Genomic DNA, 27022 nt, shown 5'->3' with positions numbered 1-27022 from the left:
ACAAATAAATACAAAGAAACGTTGGTTTTGGTGAAAGAATTGCTATATATTTTACATACGCAATTCATTTTGGATACTATCAACCCCAGTTAAATCGCACGATGCTGAAGGACAAGCCACCAACTTGACTTCTGCGAACCACTTATCCTACAACTTCACGGTGCTCTAGGAGCAGAGTTTTCAATGAAGACCTACGTTCAGCTCAGGCAGGCGAGGAAACCGCTGAACACTGGCACAAAACCCGCTGGTAACAGAGCAGCACAATTAAAAGCAGAGACACTGGAAAGCTTACGGTTCATTTTCAGCACACCTCCCGCCGCTCTACATCACTCCTGGGGAAGAAACGCCATTCAGAGCGAGACACAGAGGTTGTGTTTCTGGCAGAGATTTGTTGTCAGGATTTCCAGGGATACCCACGGGCTCAGCTGGATGGCACAAGCTGGAGCCCATCTCCTTCAGCTACCGCTCTCCCGCAACGCCATCCACGTGCAGCGGTAGGTGCCACTCAGAGTTACACCTGAGTAACAGATTTAGGAAATGAGGGGCTAACAAAACAAGCAACTAAATAGAGAGTTAAATTCCCACGGGCTTTGGCCATCTGCACTGGAATTTTAGTGAAATGAATCCATTCAAAATCCAGCACAATGCTGCAAATAGCTACAGGACCGTCCAGGAATTGTTTCCTGTGAGCTATAAAAAGCATCACATCGCAGGTGCAGAACTGGGATCCAGCTCGCTCGCTTAAAGTGGCTATAGTTTCAGTTCACCTATAATCAAAATGAATTTAATACTTCTTTATAAAGCCTTTGCACCTGCTATCTTCAACCAAGGATCAGGTTTTCATTGTGTTATAGGCTGCTGGGTATGCTTGCACTAAATTATGTGACTTTATCCATTTAGTAACGTGCAAGAGGCCCACTGCTGACAGAAATCTCCTTGGGCTAACATGGAATAAAATAGATTGCTCCTATGCCCAAGTTCATGCAATCAAATGTAACACAGGTCCAGGCATACTTCTGCAACAGATCCATTACAAAGCACAAATTTCGTTAATACTCAACTACTGGGAAAAAAAAAATGCCATCTTTGCGCAAGTTGTTACATATTTCTCCTTAAATCCTTCTTTAGAAAAAAAAATAATAATTTGGCAATGTTAGATTTAAGAGAGCTGAACAAAAGTACAAAGGTGGCATGCCATACAATTGTCCTCAGTCCCCCAGCAGGCTCAGTTCTCATCCCCCCTATGGAAATTTGGCGAGAGGAGCTGTGATTTTCATCAACCATGAAAAACACAGTTGCACTAAAAGCTTTTTGCCTTCTCTTGCAACTTACGCAACACGATGCTCTGTCTATCTGCTTTATCCTATACATCAGAGATGTGCACATCTCAATTATTTGTTTGCTCAAGAGACTTCTCCAAACAGACAGTAAAGGCTGGCTGAACATTACCTCTCTAAGGGCTGTGTAGCCCATTCAAATAACACACGTGGGCTTTGCAACACGAGATGAATCCACAAGCCATCAGCTGCGCAAGAAGCATGGAGCGATGTCCTTCATTAACCACATATCCTTCTGGATTAGTACTGCTGCTCCAATAAATAATAATTCCTGCACCTCTTACTCACTTTGAAAATCCCAGAGAATTGCCCAAGGAGAATAAAGAGTGATCTTTCTTCTCCTCTGCAACATGGCACCACGCTGGTCCTGAGGAGAGTCCAAGATCAGCTTCTCATACTCCAGCTCTTCAACTATTTGCTCTTCTACCCTTCTACTGTCAGAAATAATTCCACTGCACTTGCACACGTGATTTTCTTAAAGCAGGTAGAGAGCACTCTTGAGTTGCAGGAGACTAGTCAGACACTTACTTGTGTTTTACAGTAAGATGTAGGAGAGCAAAATTACTTATCCTAAGTTATTCACAACGTGGCAGTTGCTTTCAGTTGAGGAACATGACTACAACACTATGGAACTGGAGCCGTTTCTTATTTTCTATACCATACCCACTAGAACATTTTCACAAGCCATGAATGCAAGAAAAACACCTTGTGTTCTGGGAAGTGTTTTCATCTGTACAGGTGATGAGTTAAGTAGGTATTATTAAGGCTTGTCCATTTGCTCCCGGAGACTTCAAAACACCCCATCACTTTTTGGAAGAGCCCTAAGCTCAAGTGGTTAGCGATGCAAAACACTAAATTTTAAAAATGATCAGGTTGCCAGCTATGAAAAAAATCAATTGCTGAAGTTCAAATACAAAAAAAAATTGGCTGAAAGGTTTCTTATCACTACGCTCTGCTTCAGTTTCACAAAAATATTAATTCAGGCTGGATTTTCAGCCAGTGCAAACAAGGAAAGGAGAAAAAAACAAAAACAAAACAAACAAAAAAAACCCCAAAAAACAACAAACCACAAGCAAGGTCAGATTCTTCATTGCCATGAAGTGACATCCACAGCTACGATTCGTACAAACTAATTGCACGACAAGATTATTCAAAACATTTCAGATCTATGTAATAGTTTTGTCCGTAAGCTTCCTAGAGAGCTTAACAAGCAATGTAAGAAACAGAAAGCCTGCATTAACTTCAGACTAGGCTAATAAAAAGTCCATACTCAGTTTCTTAGCACCCTTTTATCCCCACCAACAACGCGCAGTAGGCTCTTGACTCCACAGTAGGAACAGCAAAACTACCACCAGTGACCTCCCTAAATTCAGACAGAAGAGACTGGATTTCATTAGTACTCCTATTAAGATGATAGACCCTCACTAAATCACTGGGTATTACACCAAATTAAACGGTACAGGACAGATTGCAGCATCAGACCCCACTCTGCTGCTCAATCTCACTGTCCCACTTGTCAGGACAGGCTGTGATGGATTGATCATGCAGTGCTGGGAACAATTAGTACGTCGTGGTGTTACCAAGCTTGGAGTCTCAAACACACAAGTAAGTTTAAGTACATTTGCTACTTCCAGAAAATGATAATCAGCATCTTCTCACCATCAGCTGCGCTACCTCACCCTGGCATCTTGAGCAAGTAGCACATAGCTGCTGTCATTCACTGTTGCTAATTGTTCTGGTCATCTCATGAGATAAGCTTGAACAGCTCTGAAAGAATCAAGCTGTGAGGCCAAGGGCATTGCTGCTCTCTGCTCAGGATGCTGTAACTCATCTAGGACACGTGAAGTGAAAAAACCAAGAGAGTGACCAGCAGACCAGGAAGCCATAATGAGCCCTAGGCATGAAGCCAGAAAAATCAGAAGCAAGCCAGCTTTTTTCAACCTAGAAAGGAAGGGAAAAGACCCCGCCACAGATTGCAAAGGCAACAGCCAAACTGCCAAGGTGGCTTGGTGAACATTGAGAGTTATGAGACAGCACCAAACCAGGGGAACAACATTGTTAGGTTCCTTATCTTATTCAATACTTTATCTGGGCTCTGGACCTTCCAGTTTCACTCACAGACATCACTCCAAAATACCTTCGTTACTTAATACAGTTTCTCTATGTGATTCACACCGCATGGCTTTTCCAGGTTTGTTAACTCCCTACACGTGGGTCATGGCCATGTACAAGGACAAAGGGCAAAACCATCTCATCTTGTGAAGGATTCCCTGGATCTCCTATTCATCAATAATAATAATTTTTTAAAAGGCCTGGTAAGTAAAACCTTCCTTTTCACACAGCAAATTTCAGAAGGGACTATAGATTTTTTAATATTTTTATATGACAGCATTACTTCCCTGGTTGACTTTTCCCTTCAGATACATCTTTTCTTTTCTCTCATCTTGGTCCTTTATCACACAATAAAGATTAATTTTGGATTTCTGCTGATTGGCTGATCTTGGACTTCATGAGCAAAACCCTCTTTTATGGGAGACATTAATATTCACAGTGACAGTCCTGAACTTCCACTTTCAGAAAGGTTTAATAATTTTTTAAAACCTCTTGATTTTGTCACAATGAGTTGCATTCAGGCTAACTTTTCTACTTGTCTTGGGCTATGTGATTTACCTTGAGCCCTGAGTAATAAGCACTAGGCAAATCCCTTATTCATTATGTCACTAATTGCAATTTCTTTTCTTATTATTTATAACAGATAGATTCTGTGCAGCGCAGAAACTTGGGAGAGAAGCAATATGAAAATACCTTTCTCTTCAGGCACTGTCCATGCAATCCCATGCCTTTCATCCAAAAAATGAACTTTAAAAGTAGAAAAGGTGACTTAGGAGCCCATCATTCCATGCTTTTAATGTCTTGGGATTACACCCGCTCCAGAGATGGCCACGTCCTCCTCTGAGGCATCAGCAAAGGGGAAGAAAACTCAGCTCTGAACATAAATCAAGTAGTTGCCTTTGAAATATGGCTCTTTCTGCCAGACCAGGCAGCACTTCAAACAAAAGCCTCTTTCCCCAGAAACCTGTGGGCAGATAACCCCATTTCCACAGAGGGCTTCTCACAGCAGGAGCTCAAGGTAAAAAAAAAAAAAAAAAAAAAAAAAGATTCAGATTGTAATACATATCACTGAGATGCCTCCTCCAACGAAGTCAGAAAAACATATTTTTCTCTTGAGCTGAAGTACTTTGTTAGTAAAGATTAGGGAAAAAAAAGTTATTTGGGCTTTGAGAAAAGAAACTGGCACATACCAGTAGTGTCCCATAATTAGTAAAGTCAGCTTAAAAAAAAAAGTGTATTTACTTGGCTATTCTGAACTGCAGTGTACAACACAGAATTGGGGACAAAAGCACCAATCTCCAGGATGCTGAGCATCATCCAGCTGCTCCCTCCCAGATGCCTCAAAGGGCCATTCCGATGGCAACATAACGTAGAGAAACTGGTTTTAGCCTCTGAAGCAAGACATCTTGTTTCTGGGTGTCTACCACACGCATTGAGTAGCAACAGAAGGAAGCTCAGCTGCTGTCTAAATGACACAGCTTACTCTGAACATCAAGTCTCTGATGATTTTGTACTGATAAAAACACTTTGAACCACCGTCTAAATATTTTGTTCCTTAAAATATTTAATAATCCACTCATTTATTATTCTGTACTGATCAAGAGATTTCAGAGGCTCCACAGCACGCTTCTGTAAGGAAGTTGTTAGCGCTGGGCACCATTAACTTTCAGAGCGCTGCTCCGCTGGCTTTGATCTCCTTTTTGTTTCATTGCCATTAGCGATACAGGCATTCCCCCATCCCCCTCATTTTTGCCCCGGTTGAGTATCGATGAGGTTAAGAGGATTATTCACTAACTGCATCCTCCACCCGCTCTTCTGATCCTTGGCTTTCAGGGCTTTTCAAACATCGTACACATACCTTGGGCTCAGTTATTACAAACACTGATAATCTCCTACTTCCTCAAGGCTTGTTTCCATCTTATTTGAAGATAGCTGTAATTACTAATCTCCTTTTAAGGTCTAATTTCTTTTTAGTTAAAGCCAACTTTCATCTCGTTACTAATCTTCCTTTTATTTCAAAGGAGACTCTAAAGTTAGAGAGTGAGCAACGACATCTGTAGAAAATAATGACATCTGTGAAAAATAAATTGCTTTTTTTACACAAAAAGTTTTAGTTTGACTTCCAAATAACTATAGATCTATTCTGATACTAGTGTTCATTCCTCCCCCAACATTTCTCTGTGCTTGCTGACAAAAAAGCCTCTATAGCCTATTGTTGGAAGTTTTTTTCATATCTCTTGCCATTTTATTTCACTTTGATTTTTTTTTCCTATCACTTCCCCTTGTACTGTTCCAAACCAATGACAACCATTTCTTTCAGTCTGAAATATCTGTGGCATTGGAACAGGAACTTTTCGGTTCTCGATTTGGTTTGGTTTACATATGGAAGACAGCAACAGGTGGCAATTAATCTTCTATATTTGCAACAAAACCCCCAAATGAAACAGCACTCCTCAAATCCTTAAAGCTCTACTTTCAGAATGCAAATAATGAACTCAGTTTATGGCCAAAGGGCATCCCTTCCGACAATAGAAAAACTTTTCTTATCCTACTTTTCCATCTAGTTAAATTTTCTACAGGTGGAGCTGACATTTGCTAGCTGCTTTTTGTCTTGACATTCTCTTTAATGTCTCAAGAACACCTAGGTCCACCTAGGGAAATACCACACTTGCTTTCTTCTCCATACAGAGCAAATAATAATCAGTAGACTATGGCCAGATTAACTCCATCATATAAATCACGTACTTGTAGGTCATGTAGCTCATTTAATACTTCTCACTAAAGGAATGGATTGACTTCAAGAAGGACTTACAGTTACAATGCATGGCAGACACCAAGTGTGACCATTTGGTCTTGGGACTGGAACCATTTGGGATGGGAACATCCCACAAAATGAAGCCTTAGAAGGACAGGTATGAAATAATAGTGTGTTAAAAGCAGCAAAAAAACCATCTGATCCATACATAGAGCAAGATAATTCAATAAACTAAAATACAGTATTACATATCCATCTAATATTAAGTGCTGGACAGAAATTCCAATCTCCCTTTCCCCTACTCCACCATCTTAGTGAACTTGTATATTTCACCATGAGGAGACTCAGCAACCCTACCCCCAAAAATTATGGATGTAATTTCTTACATTTCAATCTTCTGTAAGATTAAATGTGTGACATCAAAAATTGTCATTGACCTGAAGCTGACTGGTTATCTGCTACGAAGGTGGTATTTTAATTACCAAAGTTAATTACCATCTCCATGGAATGCAATTTCCTAACTTCATGCTGTTGCAAAATAGGAAATGGAAAGTACAAGCAATGCAGAATCCACAGAAGGCCTACACAAAGGCTTCTGTATGACTAATTGGTCTGAAATGTAATCAGTTAAATTTCTGTTTCATGTTCCTTTGATAAGATTATCTTAATTACTTTTTACAGTATCTAAGTAGGAGAAATAAAGAAATAATCTGCTGAAGGGGAAAACTAATTCATAAGCCTAAAGGGAGAACGGAAAATAAGGGGAGAAGGAATACACATCTGTTGATTAGGCTACACAAAGCTCAAATCTTGTACTTCCAACACTTCACATTGCCAAATAGTCACGAATATATGGAATTCTTCAGAAATTTGAACTTCTACTCGTTCAAATTGCACAGAATTTTTAGTCCCCATCTTCTTTAAAAGGCTTCATACGTGAACTGGTTATACATAAACATGCCAAAATAAGGGCAAGGATTGTATGCTCCATCGGCACCCACACTGCCCTTGTGATGTACTAATATTGTTCTGACACTTTATGTGGTGGCCATACAGCCTCTACCATCAAGAAAAAAAAAAAATTAACTCTGAGACAAAAGATTTAAGATAAAAAGAGATTTCATCTGCAATATCAAAGGTCCCACAAGGACTCAGTCTTACTGGAAGAGAATTCAGGGGCGCTTTCACTTTTGACTCGCCTCGCACTAAAACATGAGTCATGCTAAGGATGCCTACGCTGTCAAAAGCCGAAGTCAAGCCCGGAGTAATCTCAGTGAACATATCTTTGGGATTGTCTCAAGAATTGTTTATACATTCAAAATGACACATCAATTCGCATACTCTTGTAACATCCAGTGAAGAAGCAGCACCACAAACCACAAGCACCAAAAGCCCCCGGGGAGGCTGCAGTCCGAGTATTCGGAGGCTGCGGGCAAGACCATCCCTCTGAAGCGCTGCACCAGGAATAACTCCATCACGCAGCCCCACAGGGAACAGCAAGGACGCAGATTTATTTTCTCCTATCACTGCTAATCTCTCTTCTCTCCATCATTTCCCTGCTGGGTACTAAGGTGACAGATTTGGGCTCCTCTGTCTTCATAACGCTCCTCAGAAAGAGGGCGAGCTCTCCGAGCGCTCCTTACCCAATTCTCACAAGTTTCAGCCCAAAAATGATCCGGCACATCACAGTAAACACAGAAACACAGCTTTCCTCACACCTGGCCCTGGAGAGTCTCTGAGCAGGGGAATGCTCCAGGAAGCCCAGGAAAAACAGCTATTTATGTGACCACAAACAAAAAATCCAGCCCCACATGAGAACAGTTTTGAACTCTCACTTACAAAATTGTATTGCGAGAGTGCGCTTATTAACCCCTGCAGATCAACTGAAGTATTCCTTTGGCAGACCATCGCCATCCTCCCGCAGCATGAGACCTTGGACAATGCTCTGGGAGGGGGGGAGGGGGGACACACGACACACACCAACACACACGATCCCATCACATTATTTCAGTATTATTTTAGATGAGATTTGTGATAGTTTTCCCCAAACTCAGCTCAACAAACTGCAGATTTAATATCCAGACAGGGACTGAGCCACCAAACACCGGTTCACCCGGACTTGCAGGGTGCTTGAGAAGACCCCTGCAGGTGAATTCCTCTCTCCTTCCCAACTGCTCTACAACCTTCTGATTTTGAAAATGTGTTTTGTTCTCTATTCAGAGACAAACTCTTGTACTGGAGCCAAGGCGAGTTACTTAGCGGTATGTAAAAGCTGTTCATTTTTAATTTGATAGAAGAGCTTTCCAGTGTTTCCAAATGTAAGTTTTTGATAAATGTGATTTCTATGAAATTAAAACAAAGCAAAATTAATGTCAGTACTTATTTTGTTTCAATTATGTCAACATTTCATTTGCATAAAATATTGTTTTCATTCCTCTTTAGTGCAACATATAATAAAGCTTTGTATTTTTAATTTATCTAGATGAAAAAATATGAATGTTCTGCATCAATGTGAAGAATCTTGTTTAAGAGTAATTTCAGGTTTGGTTCCATTTAGCTGAACAAGATTTGGGACCACCAGAATTTCTCTTACAATAGAAGTATGATTTTTTTTTTCAGAGAACTCTGAATTTATGTTATTTTAGTCTGTACCTTTTTAGACAAATAGTCACGTGAAGTCTGTCTGTTCATTATTACTGCAGGTCTCATCCTGATATTGTTTTGCTTGCACAGCAAAAATAATACATTACATTATTAGCACTGAGATATGTTTCTATTTAAAAAGATTAGATAAAAATAAAACCCAAAAGAAACCAGAAACCAAAACCAATCCAAACCCTCTGAACTGAAAAGGGCTGTTTCCACCCATACTCATGGATACTGGAGCAAGGTCCTGGTCCTCTCTTTCTGAAATTAAATGAAAATTCTGAACCAGCCGAAGTTTAATTACACCACAGGTTTGTCGACAAGTGCAAAGTGGAAATTGTGAGAGACACATCGCAATCCCAAACTTTTGCTCCTTCAGTGCTAGAAATTAAGGAGAGAGGAGGCCTTTGAAAAATGTTACATTATAATATTTATTCAGGAAAATTGAATCCTGGAGACACTTGAGCCTCCTCATTCTTATGAGATTTCTGGTCCGTGTGATAATTAACAGAAAGATGGACTTAAATAGAAGACACCTTTCTTGTTGCTGTCCACAAACAATTTCTGAATTCGATAAAATTGCTACAGCTAAATGCTTCAAATAAGCTGGCACTCCCACTGTTTTCTAGCAGTGCTATCAGCTATTTTGATTCTCCAGACACATAAAAGACAGGAGTTACGCATTAATTATCATCCAGTATTCCTAATCAACATCAACTATAAAATTCTTAGTCAAGCTTTTGATCACAAACTTAATCACGCCTAGCCCAAACGGACTCACCCTGTTAAGCAGGATTCATTAAAGAGGCTCTGCTACCACATCATCAGACACTTTCCAAATACGATACTTTTTAAGTGACAAACAACATCCAGCTGAAGCAATCACTACAGGGGCAGAGATGGCCTTTAATTAAACAGGACGGACATTTGGCTTTGCTGTACAAGAAAGAGAAATATAATGCTCCAGCTCCATGGTTCATACATTTCTAGCTATTTCTGAAGACCCTCGGAGACACCCACTGGTACAGCAAAGAGTAGAAACCTGATGAAGAAAAGCAGTAATGAAAAATTAGAACATTTTTGCAGTTGTAAGAGGTATCAAGTCATTCTCAGGGAAAGCAATAATTGGAAAAGTAACTACAGCTCCCTTGGGCTGTTTATGCACATCTTACTCCAGCTAGTTTAAGTACTGAGCTTCATTTGTAACGCGCTCTCTTCTCGTTTAACCGTACAATGACTCTCAGCACCACTGAGGGGAGCTGGGGGCTCTCAGGGCCGCCCACCACAACCTGTGCATCCGTAATTGTGGTTTCCACTACTGGAAGCGGTCGCTGGTCCCTCTACACATTGCAGTTGAACACCCTGGATGGAAACATGAGGCTACCCATTACAGAGGATCAGTGGGATATGTGCATATTCCGGAAGAATTCACTAAGAAATAAGTTTTTGTTTCCCCCGAGTTTTATGTAGCCACAGGGAAGAGGACAGAGGAGAAGCATTACTTTTGATGACTCGATATCCGAAAGGATGAATTCAGTATTACTAATATAGGGTCAATCAAAATGCGCAGACTGGTAGTCAAATACACACTGGGGTAGGAAGAGAATCAGGCATTTTTTCTTCTGTCAAACGCAAGTAGATAATTCTTCCTGATAGACAGCTTGGAAATCCAGGCTGGCTGTTCTGTAAATCACAACAGCCTATAAAACAACGCTAGGATAAGGTATCCATTACACCAAATAAGTACTTAATAAAACTTTGAATTGTTTTTTCTACATCTCAGGGAAAGACAAAAAGGAATCCGAGAAATGAAATCACAATATGTTGACAACTGAGAAATTTCCATTCATCTGATGCATTATATGTTCTAAATACAAGTGAATTCCTGGGACAATTATGAATGACTGGTTACTATCTGAGAAACAATCTTTTTAACATGCATTAAAAGATTTATGTCACTCAGAAGTAGTAGAACAAATGGCACGCGCAGTCTTTGAAAATGAAATGCAAGCTTGTACCTGATTTATTACAGAGATGTTGTAATCAATAACAGAATTGAAGCTTAAAAGCACAAGGTCTCATCTGACAGTATAGCATCTTCTTCATGTGCCCTCCCCACAGCAGCTAACTTCTGATCTACGCTATCTTCGGTAACAAGAACTACTTTCTGCTAAAGGAGAAGCATCTCTTCATATTGATTTTTTTTTTTTTTTTTAAACTGAATACCTAGGTAGGTGTAATAGTGCTCTTTCACCCTGTTTCGTATGTGTGCAGACCTCACTTTCTATGTAGTCTCTTATATAAAGAAAAATGGTTCTGAACTGGCACTCAGGGAGCAAGAGCATTATCTCCAACGATCATCCATTGGTTACTCTGGTTACTTAACTCAAGCATAGTCTTTCTTTATCAACGACAAAGCCTGGTGGCTTTGATCTCTCAGGTCCCAATCAGATGGATGTTCACTATTTCTGTTGTTAAAATTTCCCTGCTTAGTAGAGTCTCACAAGCTTAAATCTACTTTTCTTTGTATTGGGCCATTGATTTACCTGGCTGTGCTTTTCCTTCCACACCTTAAGAGGAATTTCCTTTCAAATGCTGCATGGATACATTTGCCTGCAACGTCCTGCAAGCCTGTTTTCCACCTCATGCTCTCCATCGTATCTCCATGAAGTACAATAATGTTATTTTGGACACAGGGTCTCCCCAAGCAGCAAGTCCCCATCCCTGCAGGAAGGTCCCAGAGGAAGCAGATGACTTTTTCCTGTCTGATAACTTGGCAGCTTACATGTACAACATTTCCCACTCGCAGGCTGACCTTCGACTAAGACTCGAGGGCCAGTTGCGTATCACAGATCTACAACTCAGCAAGTAATATGCTGCATTAAGGAAAGGCCTGATTAACCAAAAAAATCTTGCACAGAACAGTTAACCTCTGCTTCCTGGATAATGTGACAAAAGCAATGGCTACCTTTATGTCTGGAGATCTGGACATCAAACCTCATGTTAAGAGAAGAGAAAAAAAGATGAAATTTAAAAGATGATACTTAGGGTCAAATTCTGAAATTGTGCACAGAATGCTTCTTATAGAACGAATAAGAATTATTTTTGGAGTAATGAGTAAAATTAAATTACTGCTGCACTTTTCCTCCTTCAAAGGGAGTTCTTTAACTGATAAGTACTGTGATTGAAATATAATTTCAGAACTTTGCATTGTTCATATACATCTAGTACATACTGCAGGTTAAACTTCACGTTGCCTCTGTGCTATATATAGATACAGAATGCACAGAACAGATATATACAGGAATGTCACGTATCTAAGCTTTCTGCACGATAACCTCACTAACAGACAACTACTAAAAATCAGCTATTAGCATGCCATGCATTAGTCTGCAGCAAGAGCATACTTATTTTTATTGAAAAATATTAATAATTGATTGTATCAACACATCAGTGCCACTTTCTATATATTTCTAGGTATATACATTGCGTCTTATTCTTAAGAGGAAAGTTTACTACTTCTTGTTCCTGCAGAAATTTCAGAACTTTTTTCATATCTTTTTCTCCAAAATAACTTGGACCTTCCTCCATATCTTCAAAATATCCCCAAATTTTTACACTAACCACACGCATCCATGCTGGGCTCGAGGCTGGCTCTTATGACAATCCCACCTCACAACCTGGAGCACGTTGGCTCCACGGCTCCAGCCCAAGACCCACCTCAGCCACAACCCCTTGGGAACTCTTTGAGCTCAGATGAAAACATGGGGCAAGGTTTTATCTCAGCACAGCTTTCTCAGGTGACTGGCAGCCCGTGTTGATCAACCTGACCACATTGCTGCTGTTTCTATGCAGCAGAGGCTTTTTCTTCTAACACACATGGCTAATTCACTCTTAAAAATGTTCATGGCTGCAGCTCCTACTGTACCTCTGCCAACACACAGTAATTAGCTAAAGTATTTTCTCTCTGTTTTTTAAGGTACCATCTCTTTCTGGCTTCAACCAAGTTTTCTACTAGACTTATGCAAGACATGAAATATTTAACCTAATTTAGCTCCATACATGGGGGAAAAAAAAAAAAAATCAAGTAATAGGGCAACAAAGCATACAATACGAAAATAAGGATAGGAAGCTGGGTTAAATTCTCATTCCCTGTAAATTCAGTTCATACAGAAGCAGAATTTGACCTCACTTAATTAAGAGTGTGCCAGCAAATACAGTGCCTAGAAAAGTATTTCTAAACAAATCACAAATCTGCTCTCAAGGTTGTTTTTTAAAAAAAAAAAAACAAAAAACAAAAACAAACAAAAAAAAAAAGGCAAAAAATCCAGCAACATTCAGGCTGAGAGAGTTGGGGCTGTTCAGCCTGGAGAAGAGTAGGCTCCAGGGAGACCTGATAGCGGTCTTCCAGTACCTCAGGGGGGCCTACAAGAAAGATGGGGAGAGGCTGTTTAGTAGGGCCTGTTGTGATAGGACAAGGAGTAATGTTCTTAAAATAGAGGGGGGTAGATTTAGATTAGAAATTAGGAAAAAGTTTTTTACAATGAGGGTTGTAGAACACTGGAACAGGTTGCCCAGAGAGGTGGTGGATGCCCCATCCCTGGAAATGTTCAAGGCCAGGCTGGATGATGCTCTGAGCAACCTGATCTAGTCGGGGATGTCCCTGCTCCTTGCAGGGGGGTTGGACTAGATGACCTTTGAAGGTCCCTTCCAACCCTAACCGTTCTATGATTCTAAGATTCATACTTACTAATCTTCAAAAAATATTTAATAGATATTGTTCATCACATAGCAATTAAGAGACTGCCATTAGTCACAACCTTCTTAGTGATACCTGAATTTTCTCAACGATCTCTGGAAATGCAATTAGTGACTCAAGGACACAGCGGTACTTACAAGATCCTCAGCAATGCCAGACCTGCCAAGTATTGCATTATAACAGTGGGATATGAGGCGTATTCAAGATCTCTTTCTACATAACATTTTGTTAAATCTGAAGTTATGAACTATTTTCTTCTACAATTCTTAGAAACCCCTGACTAGGGTGATGCCCACGCAGCAGGTCAGGAGTCTGGGACACTGGAAAGCTCTGCTCTGGGAGCACAGCACTAGCAGAGACTGGAATTAATTTCTCTCTGCCTAACTTCAGGCCAGGAGATCATCTAGCCCCAGTACATTTTGCTTATAAATGTGCTGATATACTTCAAAATAGCTGTCATATTGAAACCCAGTCTGCTGGCTTGGCTGCCTTTAACATTGTTCAAGCACTGTATTGTCATCTTAAGCTTCAGGCGGCTTCAGAAAGTCCAGTGGTGCCATCGAGGCATTAAAGAACCAACCTAAATTTTCTACAGCAAGGAAAGGTCGTGTGGATTTGAAACAGTGTGTTTGTTTCTAGAATCCCTATTACCTTTGCCTCTTTAAAGTCATCGGCACATTGAAATTCCAAAGGAAGGAGAGGTTATTTAAATATATTCACTTTTCTTCAATACCTAGTTAAAAACATTTTAGGCTTTAATCTGGCTGCCTGATACCAGCAAGTGAACAGTCACTTTATTCCTGTCATTACCACAATGAATAAAATCAAGCTCAGAGACTACAAATGCTTTCTCCACTGTAAGTGAACAACAAAGCCTAACAGGCTAGAGAGATATCAGGAGATAATCGCATCCTTTGGACATTTACCGGGCGTGATAAATACCTCTGCCAAAATATGATTATTTTCTGATAACAAGAAACCCTGGAGTTTTCACACTGCAGCAGCAAACTCATTACTGGGATGAAAACTTCTATTTATTGCTCCTGAAGATGGAGCTGGCAGCTGAGCGTGATGCGCGGCAGTTGCAGCGGAGTGGCTTGTTTCACGGCACAAGCCCAAGGTGACTACCCTGGGTGCCCGGTTGAACGCCTTGGTTATCCTGAGCTAAAACTGCACAGGACACACAGAAACGAGCTCGCAGAGCATTTAACCTCCATTTAACCTCCTCCCATGAGTTCCCTCAATTGACTGAGATGCAATGACTCACAGGGAGAATGAAGTTGTACATGACCAGCAAAAAAAAAAAAAAAAAAAAAAAAAACTATAGGGATACAGGATGGCTTGTGGATAAGAGGAAAAAAAAAAAGTCCTCACAAATTCTATCACTATAGTTGCCCCAGAGGCCTTTAGAAGTGTGTAATCTTTCTCATTCCTCTTATAATAAGGATATAAATAAGTCTGTACATGTAATGGTTTTCCCCTCCTGCCCACGCAGCCTGAGTTCCAAAAGGAAACCCAACTGCTGCCAACGTACCCTCTGCTCCAAAAATAAAACCAGTCTGTTTTGGGACAACCTCCCCTAGGAAACTCTCTACAAGTGTGTGAAGGTCATCTGTTCCAGAATAGCCATTCCCAGAGATTGTTTAGAGTACATTAAAATTAGCATGGAAGGTATTTGTCTGATCTCTCATCCTCCTGTCCAGTTCTGGGCTCTCCAGGAGTGGAGAGACAGGGACACACTGGAGCAAGTCCAGCAAAGGGCTATGAAGATGGTTGGGGCCTTGGAGCATCTCACACAGGAGGCAAGGCTGAGAGAGCAGAGTCTGCTCCACCTGGAGAAGGGAAGGCTCAGGAGAGATCTTATTTGGCGGGGGAATGTAAAGACAGATCCATACTCTTCTTATTGGTTCATTTACACATAATAAATCACTTTCTTCTTGACTGAAACACTGGAACAAGTTGCCCATGGAGGCTGGGGCTTCTCCATCCTTGGAGATGCTCAAAACCCAACTGGACACAGCCCTTTTCCCAATTAAACGCAAAATGTATGTTTGGGGGGGGGGGGGGAGAAAGAAAGGTTTTCTTTTGATGAATTCATCTTTTTAAATTAAAAGTACTGCCAAAAATTCTCACAGACATTTAAGCATAGCTTGCGGCATTCAGACAGGACTCCTCTTTCCCCACCTGCTACCAGGCTCACCAACTATAGACACAAAGAGGAGGAAGACCTAATTCAGCACCTTCAGCTTCTTGCCAGAATCAAAATAAAATTTAAGGACTGGATAACTTCCGCACTCTTGGTATTTTGTTCTACCAACTATTTCACTCAGCAAAATGTCAAGTGTATATATCTGGACAAGAGGCTTTTGCATCATAATCTTCTCTCGTAAGTACTTGAAAGCACTTGGACTCACCCTCTCTGTGCACCAAAGGCAGGAATTCACCTGCAGAGAGATGCCCTCTCTCCTCTTCTCTTTGAGGATGCTATTCCCTTCCTACAGCCTCAGTCTACTGAACTGGTACCAACTACAGTGATTTTATTTTTAGTTATAAGTGCTTTATTTTATTTGTATTTGTTTTATCCAATAGTTAACCCATCAACCAAAAAGATATCCCCCTTTGCAGCTGCAGGGAAGCAGCCTTTCCTCTAAAACAAGAGGAGAATGAAAAGCAAACAGGGTTTCGTTCACCAGCAGTGCAGAACGCCTCCAATACGAATCTATCAATTCACATCCTATTTCCTCCCCACACCTTTGTGTCACAGCACTGCCAATTAAGGTGTCACTTCACATGATAATTCCATAGGTATCCACCTGCCCTCTCATATAACAAATATCTAGCTTTTTTTTTTTTTCCCCCCCATAGGGAGCAAGCAAGTTTTGGAAAAACCCAAATTGCTCACAAGGACTACCAACCAGATTATCATTCTGAACAAGATCATTCAATACTCCATTATTATAGATTGATTTGCTTACTCAAATTTAGGACAGATTAAGTCCTAAAAACAAAAACCAAAGAGATTTGGTAAACAAGCCTAATAAAACTTTTGGATTTTTTTTCTTTTCCTAAGCCAAGAGCAATCTTTTTCTTATCCTAGATGTTTACCTCCAGCACTTCCATCCAAGCTCCCCTCAAAAAAAAATGTAAACAGCATTATGTTTTAGAATTGAGACTTTATTTATACTTGAGGCATTACTAGCGAAAAATATTTCCATAAATTCATATATTATACACAAAACGGGCCTGATGCTTTTTCTACAGAAAGTACATTGTCAACTATAGCTTCCTTCCTGATAAGAGAATGAATAAGCAGCCCAATTTTTGTCATCTTGCATATTATATTCGAGACATCACTGTAATATTACAGTCTAGTCCATGTTGAAACGCGCCCACCATGTGAGAACCTTGGCGGTCCAATTAGGAGAACATAAAACACTCTTCAGAAAAAGCAAATCATACAAAGCTCTGGTTATATGTCAAAGACTTGATACACGCCCATGTGGGACAGCAATTTCAAAAGTGGAAGTTGCGTTGCTCCCTGTTCCTGTGAAATGCTTTGCTGGTTCCAAGCGAATTACTGCTAATTACTGCCATGAAGAACACAGATCGGCAGATCTCTCTGCCCGTGTTTACGGAAAGCTCGCTGCACTAATCCAAATGACAAATGAAAGTTTTCCACAATATTTTAGGAAGATAATTGTGCCATCTGGGAAGCTATGTCACAGCTGTATAAGAGTGAGCAGGCCCCAAGATGTGTAACAACTCCTTCTGTGCTGAATTAATTTCAGCTAATACATTAATCTTGGATTTTTTTTTTTTTGAGACCATTCTGGGACTTGCAGCATTTTAACAGGGCTGTCTGAATATGGATCAAACAAGCTGTCTCAAACTGGAAGACACAAACATGAGTTATAAAAGCACCAGAAGTCCATATATCTATTTTCATATTTGCATGTACTTTTTAGCAAATCGTGAAAAGAATCAAGTCGGCAATGTAGTTGTCAAAAGAAAAAAAAATACAGCAGGGAAGTATCTCCTCAACATTGTAGTCAAGTTTTCTGGAACTCCATAGGTATGATTATTTTTTTTTCCCTGAGCTTTTATTATACATATTATACCAGCAGTATATCTGTATCTCTTCACAAGATCATTATCACAAAACTACAAATAAAATCTCATTTCAAATGAAATGCAGCATCAATGAGAAATTCTGTCTTTGGATAGACCTTAATAAAAATACACACAGAGAACATCCACCTGTTTTCTCACATTTACTGAAGTATACTGTAGTTACCAGAGACCCCAAGTACTGAGCTTACTTGCCCCCGCACCCCTCTCCCCCCATTCCTTTTTTTGGCAATTCCCTTACTTTAATATCTTCATCACTGACCACAACTACCACCTTGTCTCAAAAACGTGCCTTTTAATGCCTGCTCGTTCAGCCCCAACACCAGCGGACAGCCCATCTCTCCTTAGAGCCATTATTAGTTGTCCAAACACCTCAACATCTTTCCAACTGGAGGTCAATAGCTTCAGCTACAGCCAGTGCGATTCTTTCAATTTTCTCATAGCAGTAGATAATCTCCAAAGTAAAAGTACTAACAAAAGAAATAGGAAAAGATATTGGAAGATATTGACCTTGTATGGACTCCACTCCCTGAATCTGAAGTCAGCAGATATTAAAAGTGGTCAGAGAAAGAAAGTTTGTCAGAACATCCTTCTTGATCAACCAACAAACCTAGTGTCATACTGAAAGGGTAGAAGTGAGTCATGCGCAGTCAGTGTTTTTCATCTAAACCAGATTGAACCAATTCATGTAATTCTTTGGAGAGAGACCTTCTAAAGTAGGATGGACTCCAAGGCGGACCCAAGCCTGCTTATAATCTCTTCAGGATTCCAAATCCAGACACTTGCCAACGCCATCATAAACATTAGAGCTACCAGAACCACTGCTCTCTGAAAGCTCTATGACTAACTGCTGCAGCAGATTTGTTTTTATAAAAAGAAATATACAAAGATTACTGAAGTTAATTACTTTTCCACTTACACAGGCAGTTTCAGCTTATGCTCTAGAAATGAAAGTTCCTCTTTGCAAGCCATATTAATCTAAAATTCTCATAACAGATTATAAGCCACAATTTATTTCTGAAAGATTCCAGGCATTTGCATAAGATTAAGTAGCGAACATTATCCCCAGACAATGGTGAGGTACACAGAGTGACATTAACTACAAAAAGGCTTTTGCAAAAATCAGTGGAGCCATAAATAGTGCTCTTGGCACAACCCGCACCTGGATTTTCTCCCATGGAAAATACATTGAGAAGATTTCTCTATCTGTGGCACTGGAGCAGCTTAAGTCTAACTAGATCAGCCTTAAAAATATATATATCTTTCTACCTGAGTGCAAAATTAGGGGATTAGATCTAACCAGGCACTCCCAGGTATTCCGAATTTGGCAGAAAGTCTTCATGAAAATGCCAAAAGGGGCTTTCTCCCAAGGGCTGGGGTTCACCTTCATCATTTCCTAGTGAAACAGAGAAAAAACCCCACGGCTGTTAAATACTTTGTCTAGAAAGTAATATGAGAAGCTGCAATGCACAGGAAGCTCCGAGGATGCAAGGATACAATCAGCAGCCTTCACCATAAGAAACTGGGGACACTGTGGTACCAACAGCATAAACTGCTACACGGAACTTAACATTTGCATTGAGTTCTTATTAAGACAAACCCACAGCAGCTGGGATGAGTCAGTACACGACAATAATTTAATACATACAAGAGTAGGAGGAATACATGTCACACTGAGACCGTGAAATTTCCATACTGGGACCTTTAAACTTCCCTTTCAACAGCTGCAGCTCATATTGCAATGCTTATTTTAGTCCATTATTCTCCATGCTGTGGGATGTAAAGACACAATGAAGTACCAGAGCTACACTTCCACAGGAAGACCTTATAAATCTCAATCCATTTGGTCCCAGCAGACCAAGCCATCGGAGCACAGTGATCCCTGGAGCCAGTCTTGGGCCATCCTCCCACCACCACCCGGGAAAAACCCCTCATGGATTTTGAGGGAAATGCTGAAAGGAAACACGGGACAGGAGCAGCAGCCCTTCACATCTCCTTAGTTACGCTGAGTAAGTGTAATGAGACAGCACAAGCAGCCGGATTCCGACAGACTTTATTTGCTTCTGTGCTCATTTTTTCCTCTTCATATCCAGATTTGGGGTCAAGCTAGCGCTCATGGGTTTAGTTTCACAGCAGGCTTTTTCAACACCAGACTCTAAACAGGAAAAATCAGAATTTGATGTGTGCTCAAGAAATTGAAATAAAAAGACTCATTTCCCTGGTGCACATCCGCTTTTTCTGACAGGCGCTCAAAGCTTCTTGCAAGAACCGCCGTCACCAGTGATAACATCTCTGCTCATCGACTCCGGGCCCCCAACACTCGGTGCGGCTCCTGGCCCGCGCAGCAGCGACGGCAGGGCAACCGCAGCAAGATCCAGCGACCCGACACGCTGCCCAGCCTTCAGCCTTACCACACCTCTTGATTTTAGGGCACTTCCCCACCACTGCCACTCTTTAAAACAGGTGCAAATAAAATATGTGGAGATGCAACAGCATCAGAATAAAGAAGTGCAAGGGTGTTGAGACTTCAAACACCGCTGGGAGAGAAGGGCTCTTGGGTGACAGCCAGAATATGCACAGAAGAAACATCCAAAATGACAGGTCTAGAGAAAATGTGTAATTAAAGACTTATTTTGGAAAAAAATATACTGTAACTGAAATGTAGTCATACAAGCAAAATTTTTAATCTTTTTTTTTTTAGCTTTGCAAATCCAAAGTTATTTCAATGTTTCTTTGTGTATAAATAATAATTTACCAGGGAAAAAAAACCCCAATTCATGCAGGACAAGTAGGTAGATAATGTTCTTATCTAGTCAGTAGGAATGTTTAGTGCCTTTTTTTATAAAAACATGCTCAGAACATCCTACAAAAAGGACCAATTAGCCGCAGATTTGTGCATTTGTTCTGAGCAGGAGCATTAATAATTTGAAAACACAGTGGTACGCAGAGAGCTGAATTCTTACTGATAATTGCTTCAAGTGTAATTTATGTCAGTAGGTGCTACAGGAGGAGTATGGTACACTAGCAGATAATAAATACAGTAAATTAAAAACAGAATTTGCATAAAATTAACGTGCCATTAAACTTAGCAATATCAGGAGAAGTACCCTGTGAAGGTCACCAGCAAGAACCAAAACCTCTAAACACACACTTGTATATGGACACATGAAGAGTCATCTGAAAACCGCAGTACGGACGTTTCAGATCAAAGACGAGCAAGAGGTCACCGAGAGAGACCAGAAGTCAGACTCAGCCCTGGTGTAATTCCATTAAGTTCAGGGAAATTGCATCAGGCGCCACCAGAGATGCTGAATTTGGCACCAGCTCTGACACATACACTGAATAAACGCACGGGATTTACTGCTTCCCGCTGGCTCGTTCAAGTTGCCTTGCTTTCACTGAGTTGTTACAAAAGTCACTGTTACTTGGATGCATTCTAAAAGGATAACACTGATTTTTAAGATAAAGCATAGTTATTCATTACTCTAAAATGCAACCAAGTATTTCCCATAATGTAAAAATATTATTTATAATTTCTCCATTTTCCATCATTTAATATTTTAAAAAAATATGCAAGTGTAGTAAAACACCATCTGAAAAGTATATTTATTTTTCAAACCACACAGCCATGAGGGGCCACACTTCTCTGCTAAATCTCTTTGCACTTCCAGAGAAGGATAATTTTTGGTTCACCAAGCTCTTTCTACAAGGAGACCAAGAAATAAACATCATGCTAAGAGATATTCTACCTACTAATGTGGACAAAAGAGGAACAAAAAGACAGACCAACGAATATATTCTCTACAGGACTTCTAAATAATGGTGACTCCAGGAGAAATGGTGAGCTTCCAAGCAAGGCTGGAGCCCACGCACACAAAGTGAGGGGATCAGGACTTTATGCTGAAAGGACAGTGAATATTTTAACTTCACTTCCATCACATATTTCATTTTATATCTGAATACCCCTATAGAAGAAAAATAAAGTTTAAATTCACAAATTCTTCTTACAAAAGCTACAGTTAGAAATAAAGAATGCTTTTCAAGTGATTTTCAAATTTCCTCATAAATTATAAAGTGGCAAACGTGAAATTTTCAGTCTATTCTTTCAAAACATTGCAGAAGCAAATGAGAATAATAGAAGATAACTAATCAAAGTGAATTATGACACAGGAATGTTTTCAAGTACACGTTCAGCCAAATAGCACTGAAAACACCGTGCACCTCAGTTTCCCACACTTCACAACTTCTGCTGTCAGGTCCAAGAGTTGGAAGAGATACTACACTCTCTACAATTAGGAAAATAATAAAGTAGTATATTTTGTTGAAAGCAGCGTTGCTCTTATAATAAAGCCCCCACACAAGTCCATTTTGGGAACAGTTTCTAGGAAAGCGGTGTAACATTTTTTTAGCTGACAGATGTTGCACTTAGGAACACCTTGGCATTTCATGGAGTTTTCCATACCATTGTGATCGATTCAGCATATAGCTAAATTCTAACAGGAACTTCTTTCATTTTCTATATGTTTGAGATGCAAAATGTGAACAGAGGCAACCATGTCCAATACTTTAATAATTAATTACAGAGGTTTTTTTTAAAGAAATCAAGTTTACAATGACTTCATAAGCAGCTCTACAGGCAAACCCTTTACCTGCACAGATAGTGACAACCTACACCCACAGCTCTTTGGTCACCAATATCGCCACTGTAAATCACAAATCCTCACTGCTAATCTGTGTTATGAAATCCCTTTGGGATCACAGAACAAGGTGTCTTCTTGCCACAGAGCATTTGCTATTATGAGGAATATTTCGCAGATCAAATAATGAGGTTGGAGTTGAAGCTACGCATGCAGCATTCACACGGTGGAGTTTGACTTGCGTTATCACCGACAAATCAGACCAGGTAGAGAGTGGAATCATTAGAAACAAGAAACTGGGTGAAAGCTCCCGAGCACTGCCGAGTGTATTTAATAGGCACCTCCAAAACATTGAAACAAATGAAAAAACAATGCAATCCTCTTCCAGGAGGCACGATGACAGCTCCCTAGAAGAGAGAATTGCAGCACTGGAACATCAGCGATTTTAAAGAAATTACCAGCATGCTGTGTTTGGTTTACTGCCTCTCACCTTGCATTTTACAAACTGTATCAAAGCACACAGTATAACGACTCCAATTTCGTTCACAGCAGCTACACCACGTCAGGAAAATGGACAGATTAAATAGAATGTAACTGCCAAGGCAACTGTGAACTATGGCTGCCCAAGAGAAAAAAATTATGTTATGAATATCATATTAAGAAGCACTTTTGTGATCAAATGCAACAAGAATCCATTTCATTATAACACTCCCCTAAAAAAAGACGACAACTCTTCCCTCACTGCCATGGGCAAAAAACATTTACTGCAGCTCATGTCACTCTCCCATCTTCTCATCTGAAGAGGCTGTCGAGTACAAGTGACACACACAGAAGAAACCCACGTATTGAATTTTTTTTTGCCATGTGCACTTTTATTTTGATGAATTCTCAAGTCTCATCTGCTTCAAGCAGAAAGAAAAAAAAAAAGAATATCTGGTCCTAACAGAAACTGATGATGCTACATTGAATGACCTCCCCACTCCTTCACCGAAGAGATGAGCACTAATCTAGTCAACGCACTGGAAGTTCACTACTTTATCACTGCTGACATGCACATGCCTAAGCGCCAGTGACATACGCGTACATGCGTTATTTATCTTGCTCTGCATTCATTAAATGGACAAATTGATAACTCAGACATCTTAAACTCATGCTGTCTTCTCAAAGTACAACGGGCTCAGCACAACGAGCCACTGCTGCTTCAGAGGCCAGAGGCATTAGCCTTGTTGAAGAGATAAGATTTGAAAAGATACAGGCATTTTATGATATTATTTATGCAACAGATACCAGATGATAACCTAAACCAGGGCACCGCCTGACAGGGTCACTTTGTCCTGCATGGTACTGAAGATAACATTTAAAAAGGGAGGGTTGAATAGCTTATAATTTAGCCACTAGGATAAAGCCTGAAATAATCCACTGCTAGGCTGCATTCTTGTTAAATCTACCAATGAGCGTGATTTCTTCAGCCCTTACTTTTACTAAAAAAAGAAAACCAACAAGTAAAAATAGTTGTCCTTTGAGAGGTCTGACAAAGGCAGGCAAGAAAGTCCCAACGTTCTCCAGAGATGGGTGGGATGAGCCCAGCTCCAGAGCCGTTCGACAAGGCTGGCTGGGCAGCACAGCTCTTCTCTGGCATGCCAGTCTCCAAGCTAAGGAAAAATGGGGTATTTTAATGAACCATCTGCATTTCTACAACTTCAAACTGAGCCCAAGTGTAGTCTTAGTGACTCATGGATTTCCAAGTGGACTATGGTCCTTCATCAGCAAAATAAAATACCAAAGAGTCAACCTACAGCATCTTTATGGGAAACAGATGCTTCCAATCCTGTGGCCATTTACCATTTTGTTGCCTTTTACTAGACTGCAGACAGGAGCAAAACCATCCATGCTTCAGCCACCCAAGCTGGCAGCCAACCTCATCTTCCGATTAGACATTCCCCTCCCCACGCTGCCTTCTGTATTGCTTGATGGGCTCTATACCTGCGCAACAGGATCTGAATTCCAAACTGAAACATAAACATTAATCCAACAGTTGAACCTCAAGGTTCTCTGTTTTGCCAGGATTTTTTTTTTTATTATTTCTAACTAATGAGATTTCTTCACTGTAAACAAGAGGCAACTGGCCAGATTATTAAGAAAAAAGCGTTAAGAAGTTAACTAGTGGAATGTTAAAATATTTGAATTATATATTAAATAGAGTACACCAGTCAATACAAACCAAATACTGAAAATAATATCACGCGGTTGATTTTAGATGACAATTATGCAATGTATTTATGAGTATTACCAGCTCAACCTGATATCCCCTTATTTCTAGTTTGTTATCCACAAAGTGATTTACAAGAAGGAATATTAAGTGTACCTGCATGTACGTTAACTCAAGCAAAGTCAGCTGTATAGCATCCAAATCACCGATGTACTAGTCAATAACTTTGAAAACTCTATTGCGCAAATGCTGGAATCTGTATTTGTCATCATTTCCTGCTGCTTTCAGCTACGGTGCTAGCAAACAAACAAATGAAATGGAAGATCAACCAGTTTGCACTGGGCCCAGTGCTCCCACCCAACGGCACTGATAATTAGGCTGCAGCTCAATAAATGTTCTATGGATTCAAGGACTAAAGCAACAGCTGTACACCTGTACTCGTCTCAGTACAAGTTTTCTGTTTCAAAACATAAATAATTATAGACTGGTGGAGCAATAAAAAAAAAGATGGAATAAGAGCATGATGAGTATCACAAAAAAAAAATACCAGGAAGGCAATTATTTCTAACCAAAGTACTTTGGACTAGTCCAAAACATTTTTTGTTTTGAGTATAAGTATCTGATGGAAGCTGAAGTTCAAGCATTTTTATTGACTGGTCTGTAGAGCGGGATAAGGTGCCACAGGCTTCCATGCACAGGTATCTGCCCTCTCTAGAGAGATGGATACGCTAGTGCGCTCCTCCCCGTAGTCTGTCTTCCAGGAGCAGGTAGTCCAGGCGAGCAGCTCATTTTAGAGAAGGGAAATTCCAGGCCAGGTTGGACGGGGCTCTAAGCAACCTGATCTGGTTGGAGATGTCCCTGCTCCTTGCAGGGGGGTTGGACTGGATGGCCTTTGAAGGTCCCTTCCAACCCAAACATTTCTGTGATTCTATGAAATTATTTGAGAGCAGTGATCAACGATAGAAAACTGTGACCCTGGGATACAGCTACAGTCCATAAAATACCATCATAGATTATCAGGCTCAAAGGTCGAAACAACTGAAATGGAAGCACTTTGAGATACATATTTTTTCCTTAAGCCCTTTACATTATATTTTTCACACAAGATGGTGTTGAACGCCAGCCTGCAGCAGCATTTCAAGGACTTCACTCCTGCACGGCTTTGATACAAGGTAGGTGGTGGGATTTCTACTACTACACAAGGGTATTTGGTTCAGAGTCAAAAAGATTGTTTAAAAATCTCCAAAGCAATCTCATTTTCTCCCCCTCTACTCTGCCCTGGTGAGACCCCACCTGGAGTACTGTGTCCAGTTCTGGAGCCCCCAACACAAGAAGGACATGGACCAGTTGGAGAAGGTCCAGAGGAGGGCCACAAAGATGATCAGAGGGCTGGAGCACCTCTCCTATGAGGACAGGCTGAGAGAGTTGGGGCTGTTCAGCCTGCAAAAGAGGAGGCTCCGGGAAGACCTGATAGTGGTCTTCCAGTACCTCAAGGGGGCCTACAAGAAAGATGGGGAGAGGCTGTTTAGTAGGGCCTGTTGCGATAGGACAAGAGGTAATGGTTTTAAAATAGAGGGGGGTAGATTTAGATTAGAAATTAGGAAAAAATTTTTTACGATGCGAGTTATAGAACACTGGAACAGGTTGCCCAGAAAGGTGGTGGAGGCCCCATCTCTGGAAACATTCAAGGCCACGCTGGATGAGGCTCTGAGCAACCTGACCTAGTCGGGGATGTCCCTGCTCCTTGCAGGGGGGTTGGACTAGATGACCTTTGAAGGTCCCTTCCAACCCTAACCATTCTATGATTCCATGATTTAGACTAGCATATCCATACATAAAGCTCTGCTTTATTTCCCCTTTGAAGAAGTACTGGAGTATGTAAATGTTTTTTTGCAGATACTGTGCTGTTCAAAGTGAGGCCAGTGTGTGTTACCAATACCAGTGTCAGGAGAAAAACAAAAGGAATGGAAGACTGTTGGGTAGGCCTTGCTAGTCATTCCGCTGAAAAACAAAACAATAAAAATACGAGTATGACAAGAAAATTCGGCTGGTGTCTGGTTTCTAGGGCAATGCAGTAAGCAAGTGGTCAATGCTGGCTCTTTCCTCGAGATAAATGTCCACGTAAAAGCATTTTAAATCATAGAGGGCACTACTCACAGTAACACTGAGTGATGGACGTTTTACGGTATGCCAGAAATGAAGGTTATTTCTTTGCTGAACTAGCCTACTGAGAAGCATAAGAGCTTAAAAAAAAAAAAGGCAAAGCTTATCACACCTACAACACTTCCAAGAAGAAACATAAAATAAGACAAGATAAAACATATTTTAGGCTAAGTAGTTCATGTGTGCTCACCAGAAACCAAGATGACAGATGTGTCTGTCTCCAGCCAACCTCCTCTTCACCCAGAAATGTTTTAGAAATAAAACATACGTAACACA

At 40.5% G+C, this 27022-nt stretch overlaps 1 protein-coding gene across 3 annotated transcripts in view; it reads right to left on the bottom strand.

Moving 5' to 3' along the window:
* The window catches only part of LOC104482062 (contactin-4), a 321299-nt gene that overhangs the window by 230595 nt on the left and 63682 nt on the right, over positions 1-27022 (bottom strand). For 2 of the 3 annotated variants that reach the window (XM_086755277.1, XM_086755279.1), the window contains exon 1: positions 293-391. The exons of the other annotated variant lie outside the window; for it this stretch is intronic. The gene's annotated coding sequence lies outside the window, so the exon portion shown is untranslated. Of the gene's footprint in view, positions 1-292; positions 392-27022 lie in introns of those variants that run through there. 3 annotated transcript variants of the gene reach the window in all.

This window comes from Chlamydotis macqueenii, chromosome 10 (assembly GCF_036417535.1).
Source record: "Chlamydotis macqueenii isolate bChlMac1 chromosome 10, bChlMac1.mat, whole genome shotgun sequence".
Taxonomy (NCBI): Eukaryota; Metazoa; Chordata; class Aves; order Otidiformes; family Otididae; genus Chlamydotis; species Chlamydotis macqueenii.
Note: the sequence above shows the minus strand (reverse complement) of the source record. Positions and strands in the feature narration are given on the sequence as shown.